The sequence below is a fragment of the Acartia tonsa genome, chromosome 10 (genome assembly GCF_053477335.1).
Source record: "Acartia tonsa isolate MP-2025a chromosome 10, ASM5347733v1, whole genome shotgun sequence".
Taxonomy (NCBI): domain Eukaryota; kingdom Metazoa; phylum Arthropoda; class Copepoda; order Calanoida; family Acartiidae; genus Acartia; species Acartia tonsa.
In genome coordinates, this window is record NC_137269.1 from 28,283,984 (window position 1) to 28,299,305 (window position 15,322).

Genomic DNA, 15,322 nt, shown 5'->3' on the forward strand with positions numbered 1-15,322 from the left:
TTTAGGATAAGGTATCCCCATCCGCCCAAAAAATTTCCAAGTCCCTAAACACTTTTTTTACTTTTTCTTTATGAAACTAAAAGAAAATATGGGAGCTCGAATCTACTCCTACCTTTTATAGGCCTCTAGGGGCGTAGCCACTTGTAGTAATTATATGGGCTGGAATTTGGAAATCTACAGCATCGATTACCAATATCAAATCTTTTATCATTTTGACGTCAAAATACTTATTTTCACAAAATACATAATAAACTCAGGAATAAAGTATATGTACAGGCAGATAGGGCCAATTATAAAGTATATGTACAGGTGAATATGGCCAATTATAATTCTCACTCTAATGTCGTTTTCCGAGCACTTTATTCCGCCACTCTCTTATTTTGAAATTAATGTCAAATAAGGCGGGGATAGTTCATTTCTTATAGCTAACCCCCTTCCCGTTTTTTAAGAAAACGCCTTAACTAATATAATTTGACTGATTTTCAAACAATTCATTGCGTGATTTATAAAATTAAGTTACTTGTTGCTTCGCTCCAGGCCTCAATGGGCATCGCCCCGAATAAAAAATTAATGTTCAACGCTTTTTTTTATGTCAAACCTTTAACTAAAATAGTTTGTAGTTTAAATACTATGATTTATATTAAGGAGAAATGGATATATAAAAATATTTAAGTATGTATACTATTAAGTATGTATATCTATTTATGCACAAATAGAAAAAGGTCTAGGAAATCCAACCTTTAAAGAACACAATGAGCGTTAATTAATATTTATTACCTAATTTCTTTAAAACTTACGAAGCCATATTAATACATTTTATTAAAGATAATCTGAAAAATAAGAAAATTAGTTAAAAATACAAAAATAGTACTTTTCTATATTTTACTAATTATCAAAATAAGCTCTCAATAGTTTTGTAAAAAGCTACATATGTGCAATTATAAAATAGGGAGTTATTAAAGAAGAATTTAAGTAAAAAAAAAAAATCAAAAATCTTGTTAAAAATGGTTTTATCTAACTTGTTTTAAAGGTCAATTTATCACAAATATTGATTTTGGTGTATTTTGTCTAATTATACAAATTATATAATAATAGTTCATATATGTAATTTATACATTATAATAAATAAATCTAATGATTTTATAACTTGTAACTTTCATTTAATATAATAATTTTCCCCATTTTTATACAAAAATATATATTTTTTTCGTAAAATTGGCCTAAGATTCATTTAAATTAAAGGCATACATTTATAAGTTTAGTTCTTTTTTAAAAGCGAAGCTTTTCTATAATTAGGGTCGGTCCGTCCGTCCGTACGTCCGTACGTCCGTACGTCCGTAACGGATAGCTCTTTTCGTTAACTTAGACATGTTAGAATTGTCCTATCGATTTCAAATTTTGCATGGTGATTCCTTTAGTAGTTAGGTACGATTTAGAAAGCGTAGCAACTCTATAATCATTACCAAAATGTCCGTACGTCCATTTTAAACATGTTGATTTTTTAACTTTTTTAAATAGCTTTTTTCGTTAATTTAGGCATGTTATAATTGTCCTATCGATTTAAAATTTTGCATGGTGATTCCTGTAATAGTTAGGTACGATTTAGAAAGCGTAGCAACTCTATAATCATTACCAAAATGTCCGTACGTCCATTTTAAACATATTGATTTTTTTACTTTTTTAAATAGCTTTTTTCGTTAATTTAGGCATGTTATAATTGTCCTATCGATTTCAAATTTTGCATGGTGATTCCTGTAATAGTTAGGTACGAGTTAGAAAGCGTAGCAACTCTATAATCATTACCAGAATGTCCGTACGTCCATTTTAAACATGTTGATTTTTTTTACATTTTTAACAACAAATTTGTATGTGACCTAATTATCTGATTGGTCTGATTTTTGGTATACTGATTCCTAGGATAACAAAGTACAATATTAAAAGCGAAGCAACTCTATAATCAAGTCCTAAAAATGTAAGTATGTCCATAATCATTGTCCTGTATCAAGCAGTTTTTCAACAAATTTTCTTACAATTTTGCTTTGATTCTTATACATTCGCATTCTGATTATTCAGTTCTGACATTATACAAGTCTTAATGTCCGTTTGTCCTTCCATTTCAGAGCTTCGCTTTTATGGATGTTGTCATCCTTGTTTTATACAATAATAGATAATGATTGGTAGGAATATTTACTACTTTGTAGTATAAATCAAAAAAATAACTCATGAAAGAGGGTTATATATTAAATATAACAAGGATGACAACATTTATAAAAGCGAAGCACTGCAACGGTAGGACAAATGGATATTAACAATTGTAAATATTTATAGTGTCAGAACTGAATAATCAGAATATAAATGTATAAGAGTCGAAGCAAAATTATAAGTAAATTTGTTGAAAAACTGCTTGATACAGGAAAATGTTTATGAACATACTTACATTTTTAGGACTTGGTTATAGAGTTGCTTCGCTTATAATATTGTACTTTGTTGTCTCAGGTACCAATATACCAAAAATCAGATCAATCGTATAATTAGATCACACAAAAATTTGCTGTTTAAAGAGAAGAAAAATCAACTAGTTTAAAATGGACGTACGGACATTTTAGTAATAATTATATAGAGTTCCTACGCTTTCTAAATCGTACCTAACTAGTACAGGAATTGCCATGCAAAGTTTGAAATCGATAGGACAATTCTAACATGCATAAATTAACGAAAAAAGCTATCCGTCTCGGACGGACGGACGGACATACGGACCGACCCTAATTATAGAAAAGCTTCGCTAATAAAAAGAATGACATGCAAACGAACATTATGAAATATAGAGTAACAACTTTTCAACTACGTACCTACATAATAGCTACCCCTGCATATTATTAAAAAGTTTGATTAAAAATTCTGTAAAAATCTATCCTAAAATTACTTTAAAACAGTATGCTTAATATGGACAAACTTAAATTTAGATACATGATTATAGAGTTGCTACGCTCATAGCATAACACCAAAATTGTCCTGTGAATCCATATTTCAAATGTCGAATGAATAAAATAAGTGAATTTTAACATTCTAAAATAGCTATCCGTCACGGACGGGCGGAAGCACGGACGCACTGACCAATTCCCTTAATATAGAAAGAAAAAAGCTTTTGATAATACAATAATAAGAAGTATATGTATAGAATGAAAACACATTACTGCTTATAATAAGTAATAATATTTATATAGACAAACTTAATATTTATTTATTTTCCCTTTTAAAGATGTTTCTATGTAGCTACTAAATAATTGAATATAGTTTTGAATCGTAATGTCAAATAAATTATATCAAATAAATTATATAACACAAGAGTTACAAACATCGGAATGAACACTTAGCCTATATACCTAACCTATATTAACCATCTTATATTTTTAACCTGCGGAGGGCTTATTTATATAATGAAATATAACCCTAACCTAACTTGCATTGAAATACTTCATTAACTTAATATTTCTGCGTATGTCCACTCCGACGTTTGTCACTCCTGCTTTTGTCGTCCTGGAACCTCTTTTTTCCTATATTCACTATTGTTTTCGCCTCTAATCCCCACATTAAGAAGAATTAAAAAATAGGGGATTTTTTTTACTTGGACATATATAACTTCTTAAACCCTCGCAAAGAAATTAAATATATATATAAAAACTAACCTTGCCCCCCCCCCCCCCCCACATAAATTTTATATAAAGAGAGGCCTCTAAATGCGTTGCCGCTATTTATAAGGTTATTATGATTGGCAATATTTATATTTAACCACTTTCTATGAAAAAGAAAGCTAAGTTCTATATAAGTATGGTTATCAAAATATTATCAACTATATCAATATTAGAAACACAAAGGCAAATTCGCTTCAGCTGTAAGTATAATACAAAGAATAATTTAAGTAGCTAAAATTTTTTTTTGTTTAGGTTAGGTTCATAAAAATTTTATTCATTCATGAAGGGCTGGGGGGGGGGTTGTGTTTAACTCATTTTGTTTACTATTAATAATTATAAGGTAACTTTTTAAAACCTCAAATGTTATTTTTACTTATTCATTAGAGTTCACTTATCACTTTAAAGCCTTTTATAATCACGATCCTTTACAGTGAAGCCTTTTATAGATCTAGGTAAGGTTTATAACTATTTGGGGGTATGGTACCTCGACCTCTTAAGAGAAATCGCCCTAGATAAAAAAAACTCTAAATTTTTTACTTTTCTTTTTGAAATTAAAAATGGAAGTTGAGGGTCGTCTTTCCCTCACTCCCCTTCCCCGCGTAGGAGCGTAGCTAATAATGAAAACAAAATTGCAAAAAAAATATAAAAGGGATGGGATTTCAACTACAATTTTGATTATATTAGAAACTGTAAAATAATAAAAAAAAAGCAAAAGACTGAGGTCTTATTAACAATTATAAATTCCTAATTATGAATCGGGGTTTTGACATTTAAATGCTAAAATACACAGCACTTGTGAATATTTAAAATACGAGACAAGAACGAACGGATAGAAAACAGTCATAAAGTAGCTGCTGTACAAAAAAAATTTTGGACCTTACGTGGAATATGGGACTGAAGTCGCATTTTACGGAGGTTTTCTTCCTAAATTGTAAAAAGTTTACCATAACTCCGTTGGTTTATGTCACCCCAAAATTATTTTGCTTCTTAATTATACCTTATTCCTGAATTATTTGTCAAATAAAATTCCACCTCGGTTAATGTTACATTAGCCTTATTTACATTATTTCTGTTACCCAGCTCTTGTTAGTCAGGAATACAAGGACAGATAAAGGGAACATAAATAAATATTTATTTCGATAATTCGTTATATTATTACTTGGATGTTGCACCAAATTTTCATGTACTCAGTGATGCTCGTAGCTGGCTAAAATAACGATATCCCGCTCCCCCCCCTCTCATACACCATACCCCTTTAAACTATTTCCTACCCTCCTTTTGGGTGAACAAATAAATAAATGAGGTCCAAATAAGCAATCTAAAAATATGACAAATTTTCCCCTGCCAATGCATCCACGTATATACATTTTCCAATGTAACATTTTTATTAGCGACTCTATTATACTAATAGTTTATGTTTTTATCCTAGGAACAAAATATTATATATTAGAATATTAGACATTTGTGAACACCTATCTCTTTTTTCCTGATCAATAATATATTGAACTAATAAAGGTCTACTTATATTATATAGAAGATGTACTAACATTTTAGCAAAAGTAAGTACTAACATGGTACACTTTTTAATCGGCAATTTTCCTCAAAGCGCCCTGTCGACCACAGACCCCTCCCCCTGCTTAAATCCTATTTTAAATAAATGAAAGATATTCTTCTAGGGGGGGGGGGGGGGTTCGTTTGTTGGTTGATTGTTTTAGGACAAGGACACCAATACGAAAAAATGCTTCCCCCACAAAAAAGAAGAAATTTTGTACTTCTTCGTATTATAACTAGAATTGAAAAAGGAAGAAGTTTGACTTACCACCCGTCCCTCCCCCCCCCCCTCTACACACACCTCAATTTTCCCTAGAGGCATAGCCACTAATTTGTATAAAAATTTGTGTTTTACTGAAACACCAAAAATATGGAATATCAAGGAATAAAGGTGAACTGAAATTAGTTTCCGAATGTGAACACATTTTCCTAGGTGTTTCCCAATCCTATCTCAATATTTGCTACTAGCTAAAAAACCTTCAAACTTCCAAAAAAAAAATCAAAATTTGAAAAATTAAAACTTTGAATGTATAATGTATAAATCGTTAATACATTCAAATTTTGATTTATTTTTGAAGTTTGAAGGTTTTTTAGCTAGTAGCAAATATTGAGATAGGATTGGGAAACACCTAGGAAAATGTGTTCACATTCGGAAACTAATTTCAGTTCATCGGAATAAAACATGTGATGAATCTTCAATGCCGCGTATGTATTACAAGTCGCCAGATAATATTTTTTTATTGCATTCACACACAGTGTCTGCTGAGCAATAATAACCCCACCCCCTCTTTAAAAAACATAATTTAAAAATTAGGTAGTTTATTTGGATCAGTAATATTTGACATAATATCATTTGACATAAATTCATTTCACATAAAACATTTGGCATAAAATCACTTCACATAAAGGTACATTTGACATAAAAACATTTTGCTTTATTTTAATAATAAATAAAAATTTCTAAAATCTTCAAAAAAAATTTAAAAATCTTCTAAAAATATTTTCATATTGTGGTATCCGCCGAGGATCAATGGCAGACACCGGAGTTCAATTAGATTACGGCAGTGTGACAGACGTGGACACCTTACTATAGAGAAGCTACGCTTCTCTAGCTTTCACTAGATAATGATCAACATCTACTTTTAGTTGTCACTTTATTGAAGGGTTAAGATATACTGGAGATATATACAACAAACAATAATTACATGGATAGGAATAAATAATCATAACATAAAAGCATAAATAATATATATACAATGGTCAGTTTGGGCAATAATGATTCCCCCATCCCTGGAAAGGGTGGGGGAGAATTAAGAATACAGTTAACCATAATAAACATGACAGATTCAAATCATTAATTCTAAGCGTAGGGAGGGGGTCACTAGACCCCTTCCCCAGGACTCGGGGGAGGGCCATTGACCCTCCACCGAACCCCAGATCAGGGGTGCCATAGACATGGCTCACGGTTGCCGAATACCACAACTCTCCCCTCGGAAGGCTGGGAGATGGTTTCCCTACCAGACTTCCGACAGTGGTTGAGGCCTTCGGCCCGCTCCTTAGGGCTAAAAATATATACAAACGATAATGATTCAATGGAATCCTAGTGGTGAGTATCTTCTTAGGGTTGATGGGCTCCCAATGTGGGATAGAAGGCAGAGGCTGCCTTGGGTTGGATACGTTGGTCAGCGCCGGCAGGTATCAGGTTTGGTGGTGGCACATTTGTTGCTGGAACGGTCAGCAGTGGGACCTGCGGGTTGTTGTTGGCAGCGGCTGGGGCACTGGCTGCCAGGTTGAGTGTCTGAGCAGCGGCCTGTCCTCCTGAGGGGCCGCGGGGTCTGCCAGAGGGCGGTCCTGGTCTACCTGGGCGGTCATGCCCGCTGTCAGTTGATTTCATAGACACCATTTCCTCGGCTGCTTCCCTGCCGATGGGGATGGCATCCCAGTCCACTGAAAAGTCCCGGGACTTGGCATGGTTGAGCCTGGCTCTAGCCATCGCCTTCTTATACAAGGCTGGGTGGTACAGGAACACTTGTGATATCGCATTCAGGGCTGCCCGGACTCCTCCTTGTGCTGCTGCCAGAGAAATGATGGTGAGGTCCCCCAGCAGTTTGAGGATCAGCAGCAGCAAGCACAAGATGGCGGCGCCATCTCCCCACTCGTGGATGGCTTGTCTAAATCCTGCCCAGACATCCAGGGCTGCCTCTCCTTCCTCCGCCAGTCGGTCAATGTTGTAGGACACTATCCCATGGTCTCCTGTGGCCGAACAGCTGCCTTGCTGAACGCAGGAGCCATAGGATAGGCCGGTCAGCATGGCGCTCTTGTATGCTGGGAACGCCAGCAGCTGTTGCCAGTCGTTCAACTCAGCCTGTGAATACAAACCACCTGAACTGAAGTCATCTAAGGGGTCTGTCAACAACTGCTTGGGCGTATCCAGCGGGGGTGGCCTCTTCTTGGGAGCAGGGGTCAACTCTATCCAGCCTTCCTCTGCGTGCACAGTCAGGGGGTAGGTGGAGGAACAGGGAATCTTGGTGGCGTGCTCACTGTATACCCGCGTCACGGCGTCTACAAAACCTGTGGGCTCCACTGGCACTTTGTCCCAACACTCCTTGTGTTCGCGGACAACATACTTGTGCCTTTGGCAGGTCAGCTGCAGCAGGATGTCTCCCCTCAGTACCGAGAACGTGCTCCCCTGGACACGCACCGGGTGGGCCGGATCTAGTTGCTGGAGCTTCCAGCAGTTGGCCGCTACTTCTTCTGCTGCAGTGCTCCTCATGCGTGTTTCCAGGGTGAATCCAATATAACCTGCATGGATCTGTGCTTGGAGGGGAACGTCAACATCCCTGGCCGACACTCGGGGCAGCGCAGCCGCGGCTGGGTCAGCTGCCACAAACAGCGCTGGATGGTTGGTGGCATGGGCCTCGAAGTCGCAGTTCACAATTGAGGTGGGGCTGGTCATGTTGATGAAAAACTGGGCCTGATGGTCAACCAGATATGCATCCCTCACCAGGCTGGGCTGGAGGCTGCGGATCAGCCTCAAGGGGCAATCTCTTCCCAGGTGGTCCCACACGTAGGTTGCTTCCCCAGTGATACAGGACAGCTCAGAATGGGGACAGTCGAGGGTCAGGTGGTCAGACTGGGACTCCACCCGTCCATCCTCCACCACATAGGTCTCCTCCTTGACCAGCAGCCGCCGCTCCTGGAGCACTAATTCATTGCGGTAGAGCTGGCCCTCAAAGTGGACGTCCTCCCCCTCGCAACCCACCCCCTCGGGGCTGTTGACGAGGGCGCCCACTACATCAACGGTGAAGAACAGGGGGTGGTTCAGCTGGAACGTCAGTGGCTGGGTCTTGCCTGGCAACGTGTATACTCGGTTCCTGGCCAGGTCTCGGCACGCTTCTGGGTCTATCTTGGTTGGCCTCATGAGGGTGGGGACCGAGGTCACCTTGAGGTGACCCCACACCCCACACCTGAATGTCCACTGGGACACGGTGAGCTGACAGCTGAACCCAGTGGTTTCCCTCACCTTGACTTGCTGCAGGACGTGGATGTCGTGGCCCAGGGGCACCTCCTGGTGTAGGGGCTCCGTGTCACACATCTTTTCTTTGTTGTAAGACGTGACATGGGTGGGGTTGGCACAGTCCCACCCCACCAGGACGTAGCTGGTTGTAGGCCACACGGCTGCCAGAAGGAGGCCCCACAGGACCATCCACCAATGGGAGAGGCTTCCAGGTAACCATCTTCCTCGTGCACGCGGCTGGGGATCTCCGGTTCTGGTCACGGCTGCTTCTTGGGGCTGGACACGGCTGGGCTGCTCCTGGCTAGACACAAATTTCCATTGAGCGTTATCTGTATGCGGCCGAGGCACCCCGATACCCTCCCCAATGACAGACTGGCAAGCGACTGGCACTTGCCTGGGTGTCGGCTCCCCTAGCCCTAAATGCTCCCTTCCCTGGTCCAAGGCATGCCCAGTGGCATGGGGCTGAAGTGCATGTGGCACAGGCTCGCCCTTACTCAATGCCCTCCCCTGCCCTAGGAACTCAGGTGCATGTGGCACAGGCAAGCCCTTATTTTCCCAATTTTCAATCTCCCCAGCCTCAAGTGCAGAGGGCACAGGCAAGGCTGGGTGTTTACAAGGTTTTGGATTCAATACATTTAACAAATTCAACTTATCCTGATGGTGAGCCACTGGGTTCCCTTGGCTGGTAGAGGGCTCTGGATGGCATGTAGCTGGACTCTCCCTGCAGGCTGGTGGCGCTGGCTGGCATGTAGCTGGGCTCTCACTGCAGGCTGGTGGCGCTGGCTGGCTGGGGGTGACGGGTGTCACCCCTTCCTCTGGGACCGCTGGCTCGTTCCAGGACTCAGGTCTCTCGGTGGCGGCGACGGGGGTCGCCCCAGACATCAGGTTGGAGGCTGGCTCGTTCCAGGATCCAGGTATCTCGGTGGCGGCGACGGTTGTCGCCCCAGGCACACGGTGGGAGGCGCTGGATAGCACCCCCCCATCATCCCAGGTGGCGACGCCGGGTGGCGTCCCATACATCGATGCAGAGGTGCTGGCTAGCACCTCCTGCCTCTCTCGTTCAGCGGCTGCCAGGGCCTCCCCATACACCGTCTCAGGGACGCTGGGCAGCGCCCCTCCACTCTTGCTGGGTAGGCTCGGTCGGGCAGGTTCCATCATATTGAGACTGAAAGGCTGGGGCCTCAGCACCTCTGGCTCGGCTATGTTGTTGGGCTGTATCAGCTCTGGCCCCAGATGGTTAAGACTGAAGCCTAGGCCAACCCGGTTGGGCTCAGCCGCGCCGCCCAGTACGTTGATCCTAGCTGGGACAGTCCCGAACTGCGGCATCCCATCGGCTCGGTCCGCAGCTCTGGAGGCGGCTGCTTGCGGTGGTGGTGCTGGGGGCGCGCTCCCTTCCATATGGGCCACTCTGCTGGGCTTTCCTGGAGGGGCACCTTTGTCGGCGGTGCGCCTGCGGCTGGCTACCTGGGCCCAGTCAGCTCTACACTCGGCCGCCGTGTGGCCGTCATAGTGGCAACGCTCACACTTGGCAGAACGGTCACGGCGTGGCTGGGTGCGCCTCTCCTCTAGGCTAACTTCCATAGGCGTTGGACAGTCTCGAGCTCGGTGGCCTCTCCCCTGGCAGCGGTAGCAGCGGCCTGGAACCTTGTCATCTGGAGCGACCTTCCCCATCTGGTGGAGACCCGGAGCCAAGGAGCCAATCTCCATTGGCTCCGACTCGTCATATTGGGGCAACTGGATGCAGGCAGATCCAGTCAGCCCGTCGGTTGAGTCCACTAAGCACACACCCTCCTTCAGTTGCTTAGTAACCATGGTCACGGTGAACATGGCCTTGCGAGTGTACTCAGGTACACTCGCAATTTCATGGTTCATCATGAGGCGTTTTACATTGGCGTTACGAATTCCACGGTTTAATTCGTCCACCAACAATTCAAGATCCTCATGATTGTAGGCGTCCCTATACAAGGCGCACTTTGTTGATATGTACGCCTGTATAGGTTCTGTCGAGTGTTGCTTGTAGTCCCTAAACGCTTGTTTAAGCGTTTGGGACTCAAAAGCAGGACGAAATAACAATTCACACTCGGTCTTGACCTGCTCGTAGGTCAAGGCTTGGCCTGCCTCGCCAAACAGATGGGACGCCATTTCCGCCGCTTGCCCTACCAATGACAGTAGTAGGGCGTTGCGGCGGTTGAGGGAATCATGAGGTGGCACGCGGTAAGCCGCCCATGACATTTCCAGTCGGCGGATATGTGCCGACCAGGACTGCTTGGGCGGCCCTCTATACTCCGGCAGATTGCTCAGCATCAGCTTGCGGTACTCGGCTGGGGCCGGCTGAGGGTCATCCTGGAGCCATCCTGGGGCTTGGTCACCTCCTGGGACTTGATGCTGGTCCATTGGGTCAACGGTGAAACGGCGGGCACAAAGTTATACAGGACTACAATGAATGGGTTGTCACTTGAGGCTTCCTAGCCTAACAGCCAACACTGTTTGTATCACTAGGTTGGGAGTTTTAGTTGCAAAGGTATAACTTAGCTGTACTTATCAATGGTTAGATGTTGAGGTAGATAGATGTTGAGGGTCTGAACTGCTGTCAGGAACTGATTGGGTTTTCCCTTATCACACTAGAGCTAGGAGGAAAGAAACTTGCAATTCTTTATTTGCTAAAAATACCCCTGTTAGATGCTATGGAGTAGCTCTGCTCTGGTGTGAAGGTGTGTGTGTGTGTGTGTGTGTGTGTACGTGGAATCTTCTGTCCTTGTAACGCGCGTTCGCGCCGTCAAATCCGCGCACACGGGGAAAACGCGCTCTCACCCCTCAGCTCGTTCCCTCATTGGTCCGCTTCGTCCGTTGGATTTATGATGTTTTCCGCACTTTGTTGCGCTACCCGTGAATGGCGCTCTGTATATCCGATCGCTAGCTCCACACTACAGACGGACTTGGCCTAGTGTGGGTAGGAAGGGGGAAGCGCGTGAGGGGACGGGGGTAACTCCGTCCGTTCCCACTGTGAGGGAGGGGGTAACTGTGTGTTGGTGTAATGGGGCCTCTGCTTCTTAATCTTAGGCTTATCTGTTATATAACCCTGATTGTATTTGTCTTCAAATGGAGAGGGGCCCCCTCCCCTTCCCTTGGAATAAGGGGTGTATTTGTTATTGTGCTGTGGGCTTGAAATTGTTTTGATTATATTACATCTAACTTTTATTGCTGTCCTTATCACAATTACATAACAGATTTGTTGCCCAACTCTGTTCTATTTTTAGCTGTTATCACAATAAACAGTAATCCAAGCCTGTTCTATTCTTAGATTTATCACAACACAACAATTTGTTTACCAAGCTTTGCTCATAAATCTATTGTTTGGTCATCACATTAGGGTGGTAATCCCTGCAAATGTGATATAATATCTGTCTTCTAGATGGGTGGTTGCGTTGTAGCTTCTCAGGATACTCGGGGTTGACGTAGTTTTTCTCTGTTCTGGTGCACTACACCCGTATGTTAGCTCGCAGCTTGCAGCTATGTGGCATGTTTCAGCCTATCGGCGGCAGGGAATGTCCCGTCCTGCTAGCGCCACTGGTTCGGATCCTGCTATTTCTTGCAGTAAAGTTGGCCTATTTTCAGCCGTCTACACGTATTTGGCTTGTTTCAGCCGGTCCGCAGGCCTGTTTCAGCCCTTTTGGCGCTCAATTCTCCGTTAGATATCAGCGCTGCTCGCGGTTATTCGTCAGATTTCGCTGTTTTGCTTCCACAACTGCCGGATGCAGAGTTAAACTTTGCTGTCCAGGGTGGGTAATTCAGGTTGCTTGCGTCAGTTTTGCCAGATTCACTGCTGGGAGTACCTTAGCCTCAGATGCGCGTCTGCTCTACACTTGTGGTTCGCCGTAATCTCACACAGCTGTCACCAAAGTTGTGGTATCCGCCGAGGATCAATGGCAGACACCGGAGTTCAATTAGATTACGGCAGTGTGACAGACGTGGACACCTTACTATAGAGAAGCTACGCTTCTCTAGCTTTCACTAGATAATGATCAACATCTACTTTTAGTTGTCACTTTATTGAAGGGTTAAGATATACTGGAGATATATACAACAAACAATAATTACATGGATAGGAATAAATAATCATAACATAAAAGCATAAATAATATATATACAATGGTCAGTTTGGGCAATAATGATTCCCCCATCCCTGGAAAGGGTGGGGGAGAATTAAGAATACAGTTAACCATAATAAACATGACAGATTCAAATCATTAATTCTAAGCGTAGGGAGGGGGTCACTAGACCCCTTCCCCAGGACTCGGGGGAGGGCCATTGACCCTCCACCGAACCCCAGATCAGGGGTGCCATAGACATGGCTCACGGTTGCCGAATACCACAATATAAATATGACTGTATAGACATGGGAACTTCAGTCGTGCAAGGCTTGTGGTGCAGAACTGAGATTCTGTTCACCGGTTGCCATGCTCGGGGAAAAAAATAATACTAGGAAATAAATGAGATACCAGGGAAAAAAATGACTACCTCAGGGAGAAAAAAAGAATATTTACATCCACTATTTAAGGGGTTATTTATATGGGAATGTACCTTTATATCAAATGTACCTTTATGTCAAGAGTACCTTTATGTGAGATGTACCTTTATGTCAAATGTACCTTTATGTCAAATGTACCTTTATGTTAAATGTACCTTTATGTCAAGTGTACCTTTATGTGAAATGTACCTTTATGTCAAGTGTACCTTTATGTGAAATGTACCTTTATGCCAAATGTACCTTTATGTGAAATGATTTTATGTAAAACGTTTTTATGTCAAATGTACCTTTATGTCAAATGAGTTTATGTCAAATGATACTTTATGTGAAACGTTTTATGTAAAATGAATTTATGTCAAATGATATTATGTCAAATATTACTGATCCAGTTTATTTTCCATTGCCTAGTCAATATAATCCTGCAAGACCCGTACCTGCGGTGCCAAAACCATGCGGGACTATCCAGTATTCATTATAACCTAACCCAACCTGACAAGTAACACTCGATACCCCCCTCCCCCCCTATATTGCTTAATAACTGTTTAGCAAATGTAATATACTTTTATTTTCAATAATATGCGGAGTTGAAGACACACCCAAACTTTAGTATCCCTTTATTTTTACTTTAACCGCGTGTATGTAGTGTTTCATGCAGTTGCATGCACAGGGTTTTGTACGAGGTGTATATTTATTTGGGAGGAGGTCAGGCCTTCCTTATTTTAATTCCTAAACAACCCTTCCACGCGCTTATTGTTTGGCAAATCAGCGTCCGATATTGAACAGTACATATTCTGTACTTTCTTAACATGTATACATTATCGGACTAAAGGGTATCCTTTACCATAATTTCTTATCTTTGTAGCTGAGTAAATCCTGTGGTCCTAATACCAATGAAGCCAAACATACATACGGACAGACAGTGCAGATAATTTATAGAATAACTTCGCTATAGATTTATTATCCTTATAATAAAGTAACAGGATGTCGAATGAGCGCGTTAACGGCCGAACCGATAAGGTTCTCCTATAAGTATACAGTGTAGCTTCTCATAGGTCCTGGGAAGGTTTATAGCTATTTTTGGGGAGGGTGTTACGTGCCCCTAGAGGCTTTAAGGAACGTAGCCGCTAGTATATATATGTATAAAAACTAATTGCAAAACAAAAATTGTAAATAAAAGAGTATTCTTCGCTAGTAAAAACATAAAATAAACTAAATCAAAACAAAAAATAAAACGCAACAATTATTCATATTTGAGGAGAAAAAAAAACTTTAAAATAGAAAAATAAGGGATTAATAAAAATAGCAACAGTTGGGGGACAACAGACAATGAATTGGTAGAGTAATCCGAAACATGATTTCAACAGGTTTTAATAAATAAAGGAAAAGGTCAGACAGAGGACAAACAAATATTACCATTTATAGAGTAACAGCGCTTGAAGTTAACAAAATTGACGATTATCTGTTGTAAAATTGCATCAGATGCAAGATTATAAAAATTTTAAATGATTACATGGATGCTATGCTTCACTTTTCTGCTTTATCGTCATAGGATTCGACATCTTATTAGTTCTTCCGTAACGAACATTCTATATCCAACAGTTTTATACTATGACATTAAATGCTTCTCGGAAGTCAAGGTAACACTAATTTAGATAAATGGACAAAAAGATAAATATACGCACAAAAAGAATAACATTGATGACATTAATTAGCGAAGCATAAAAATATCATGGGAATACGGACAAGGACAAGTAAAGAGCTTTTGTTAAAATAAGAATAGATTTACTGGACATGGGCATAAGACAATTTTTGCGTATTCTCATATTTATATTTTGTTGCATGACTAACAAACCAACGGACAAAGCAAATTGCATACTGGATGCTCATTGGTAAAAGGATTCTTCACAAAAAATCTTCTTGAATAGCATTTGAGGAAATCTCCCTACTAAAAAGATAGATAAAGAAAGGTGAATATAAAAGAGAATTATATAAAAATGATTGTAATTAAAAATGTATTATTTGAGAGAAGGAATC

The 15,322-nt window shown here is 41.3% G+C and overlaps 1 protein-coding gene across 1 annotated transcript in view; it reads right to left on the reverse strand.

Moving 5' to 3' along the window:
* Positions 1-832, reverse strand: part of LOC145330743 (uncharacterized) — a 43,412-nt gene extending 42,580 nt beyond the window's left edge. The window contains exon 1 of the mRNA XM_080175407.1: positions 778-832. The gene's annotated coding sequence lies outside the window, so the exon portion shown is untranslated. The remainder of the gene's footprint in view (positions 1-777) is intronic.
* Positions 833-15,322: the final 14,490 nt, after the last annotated feature.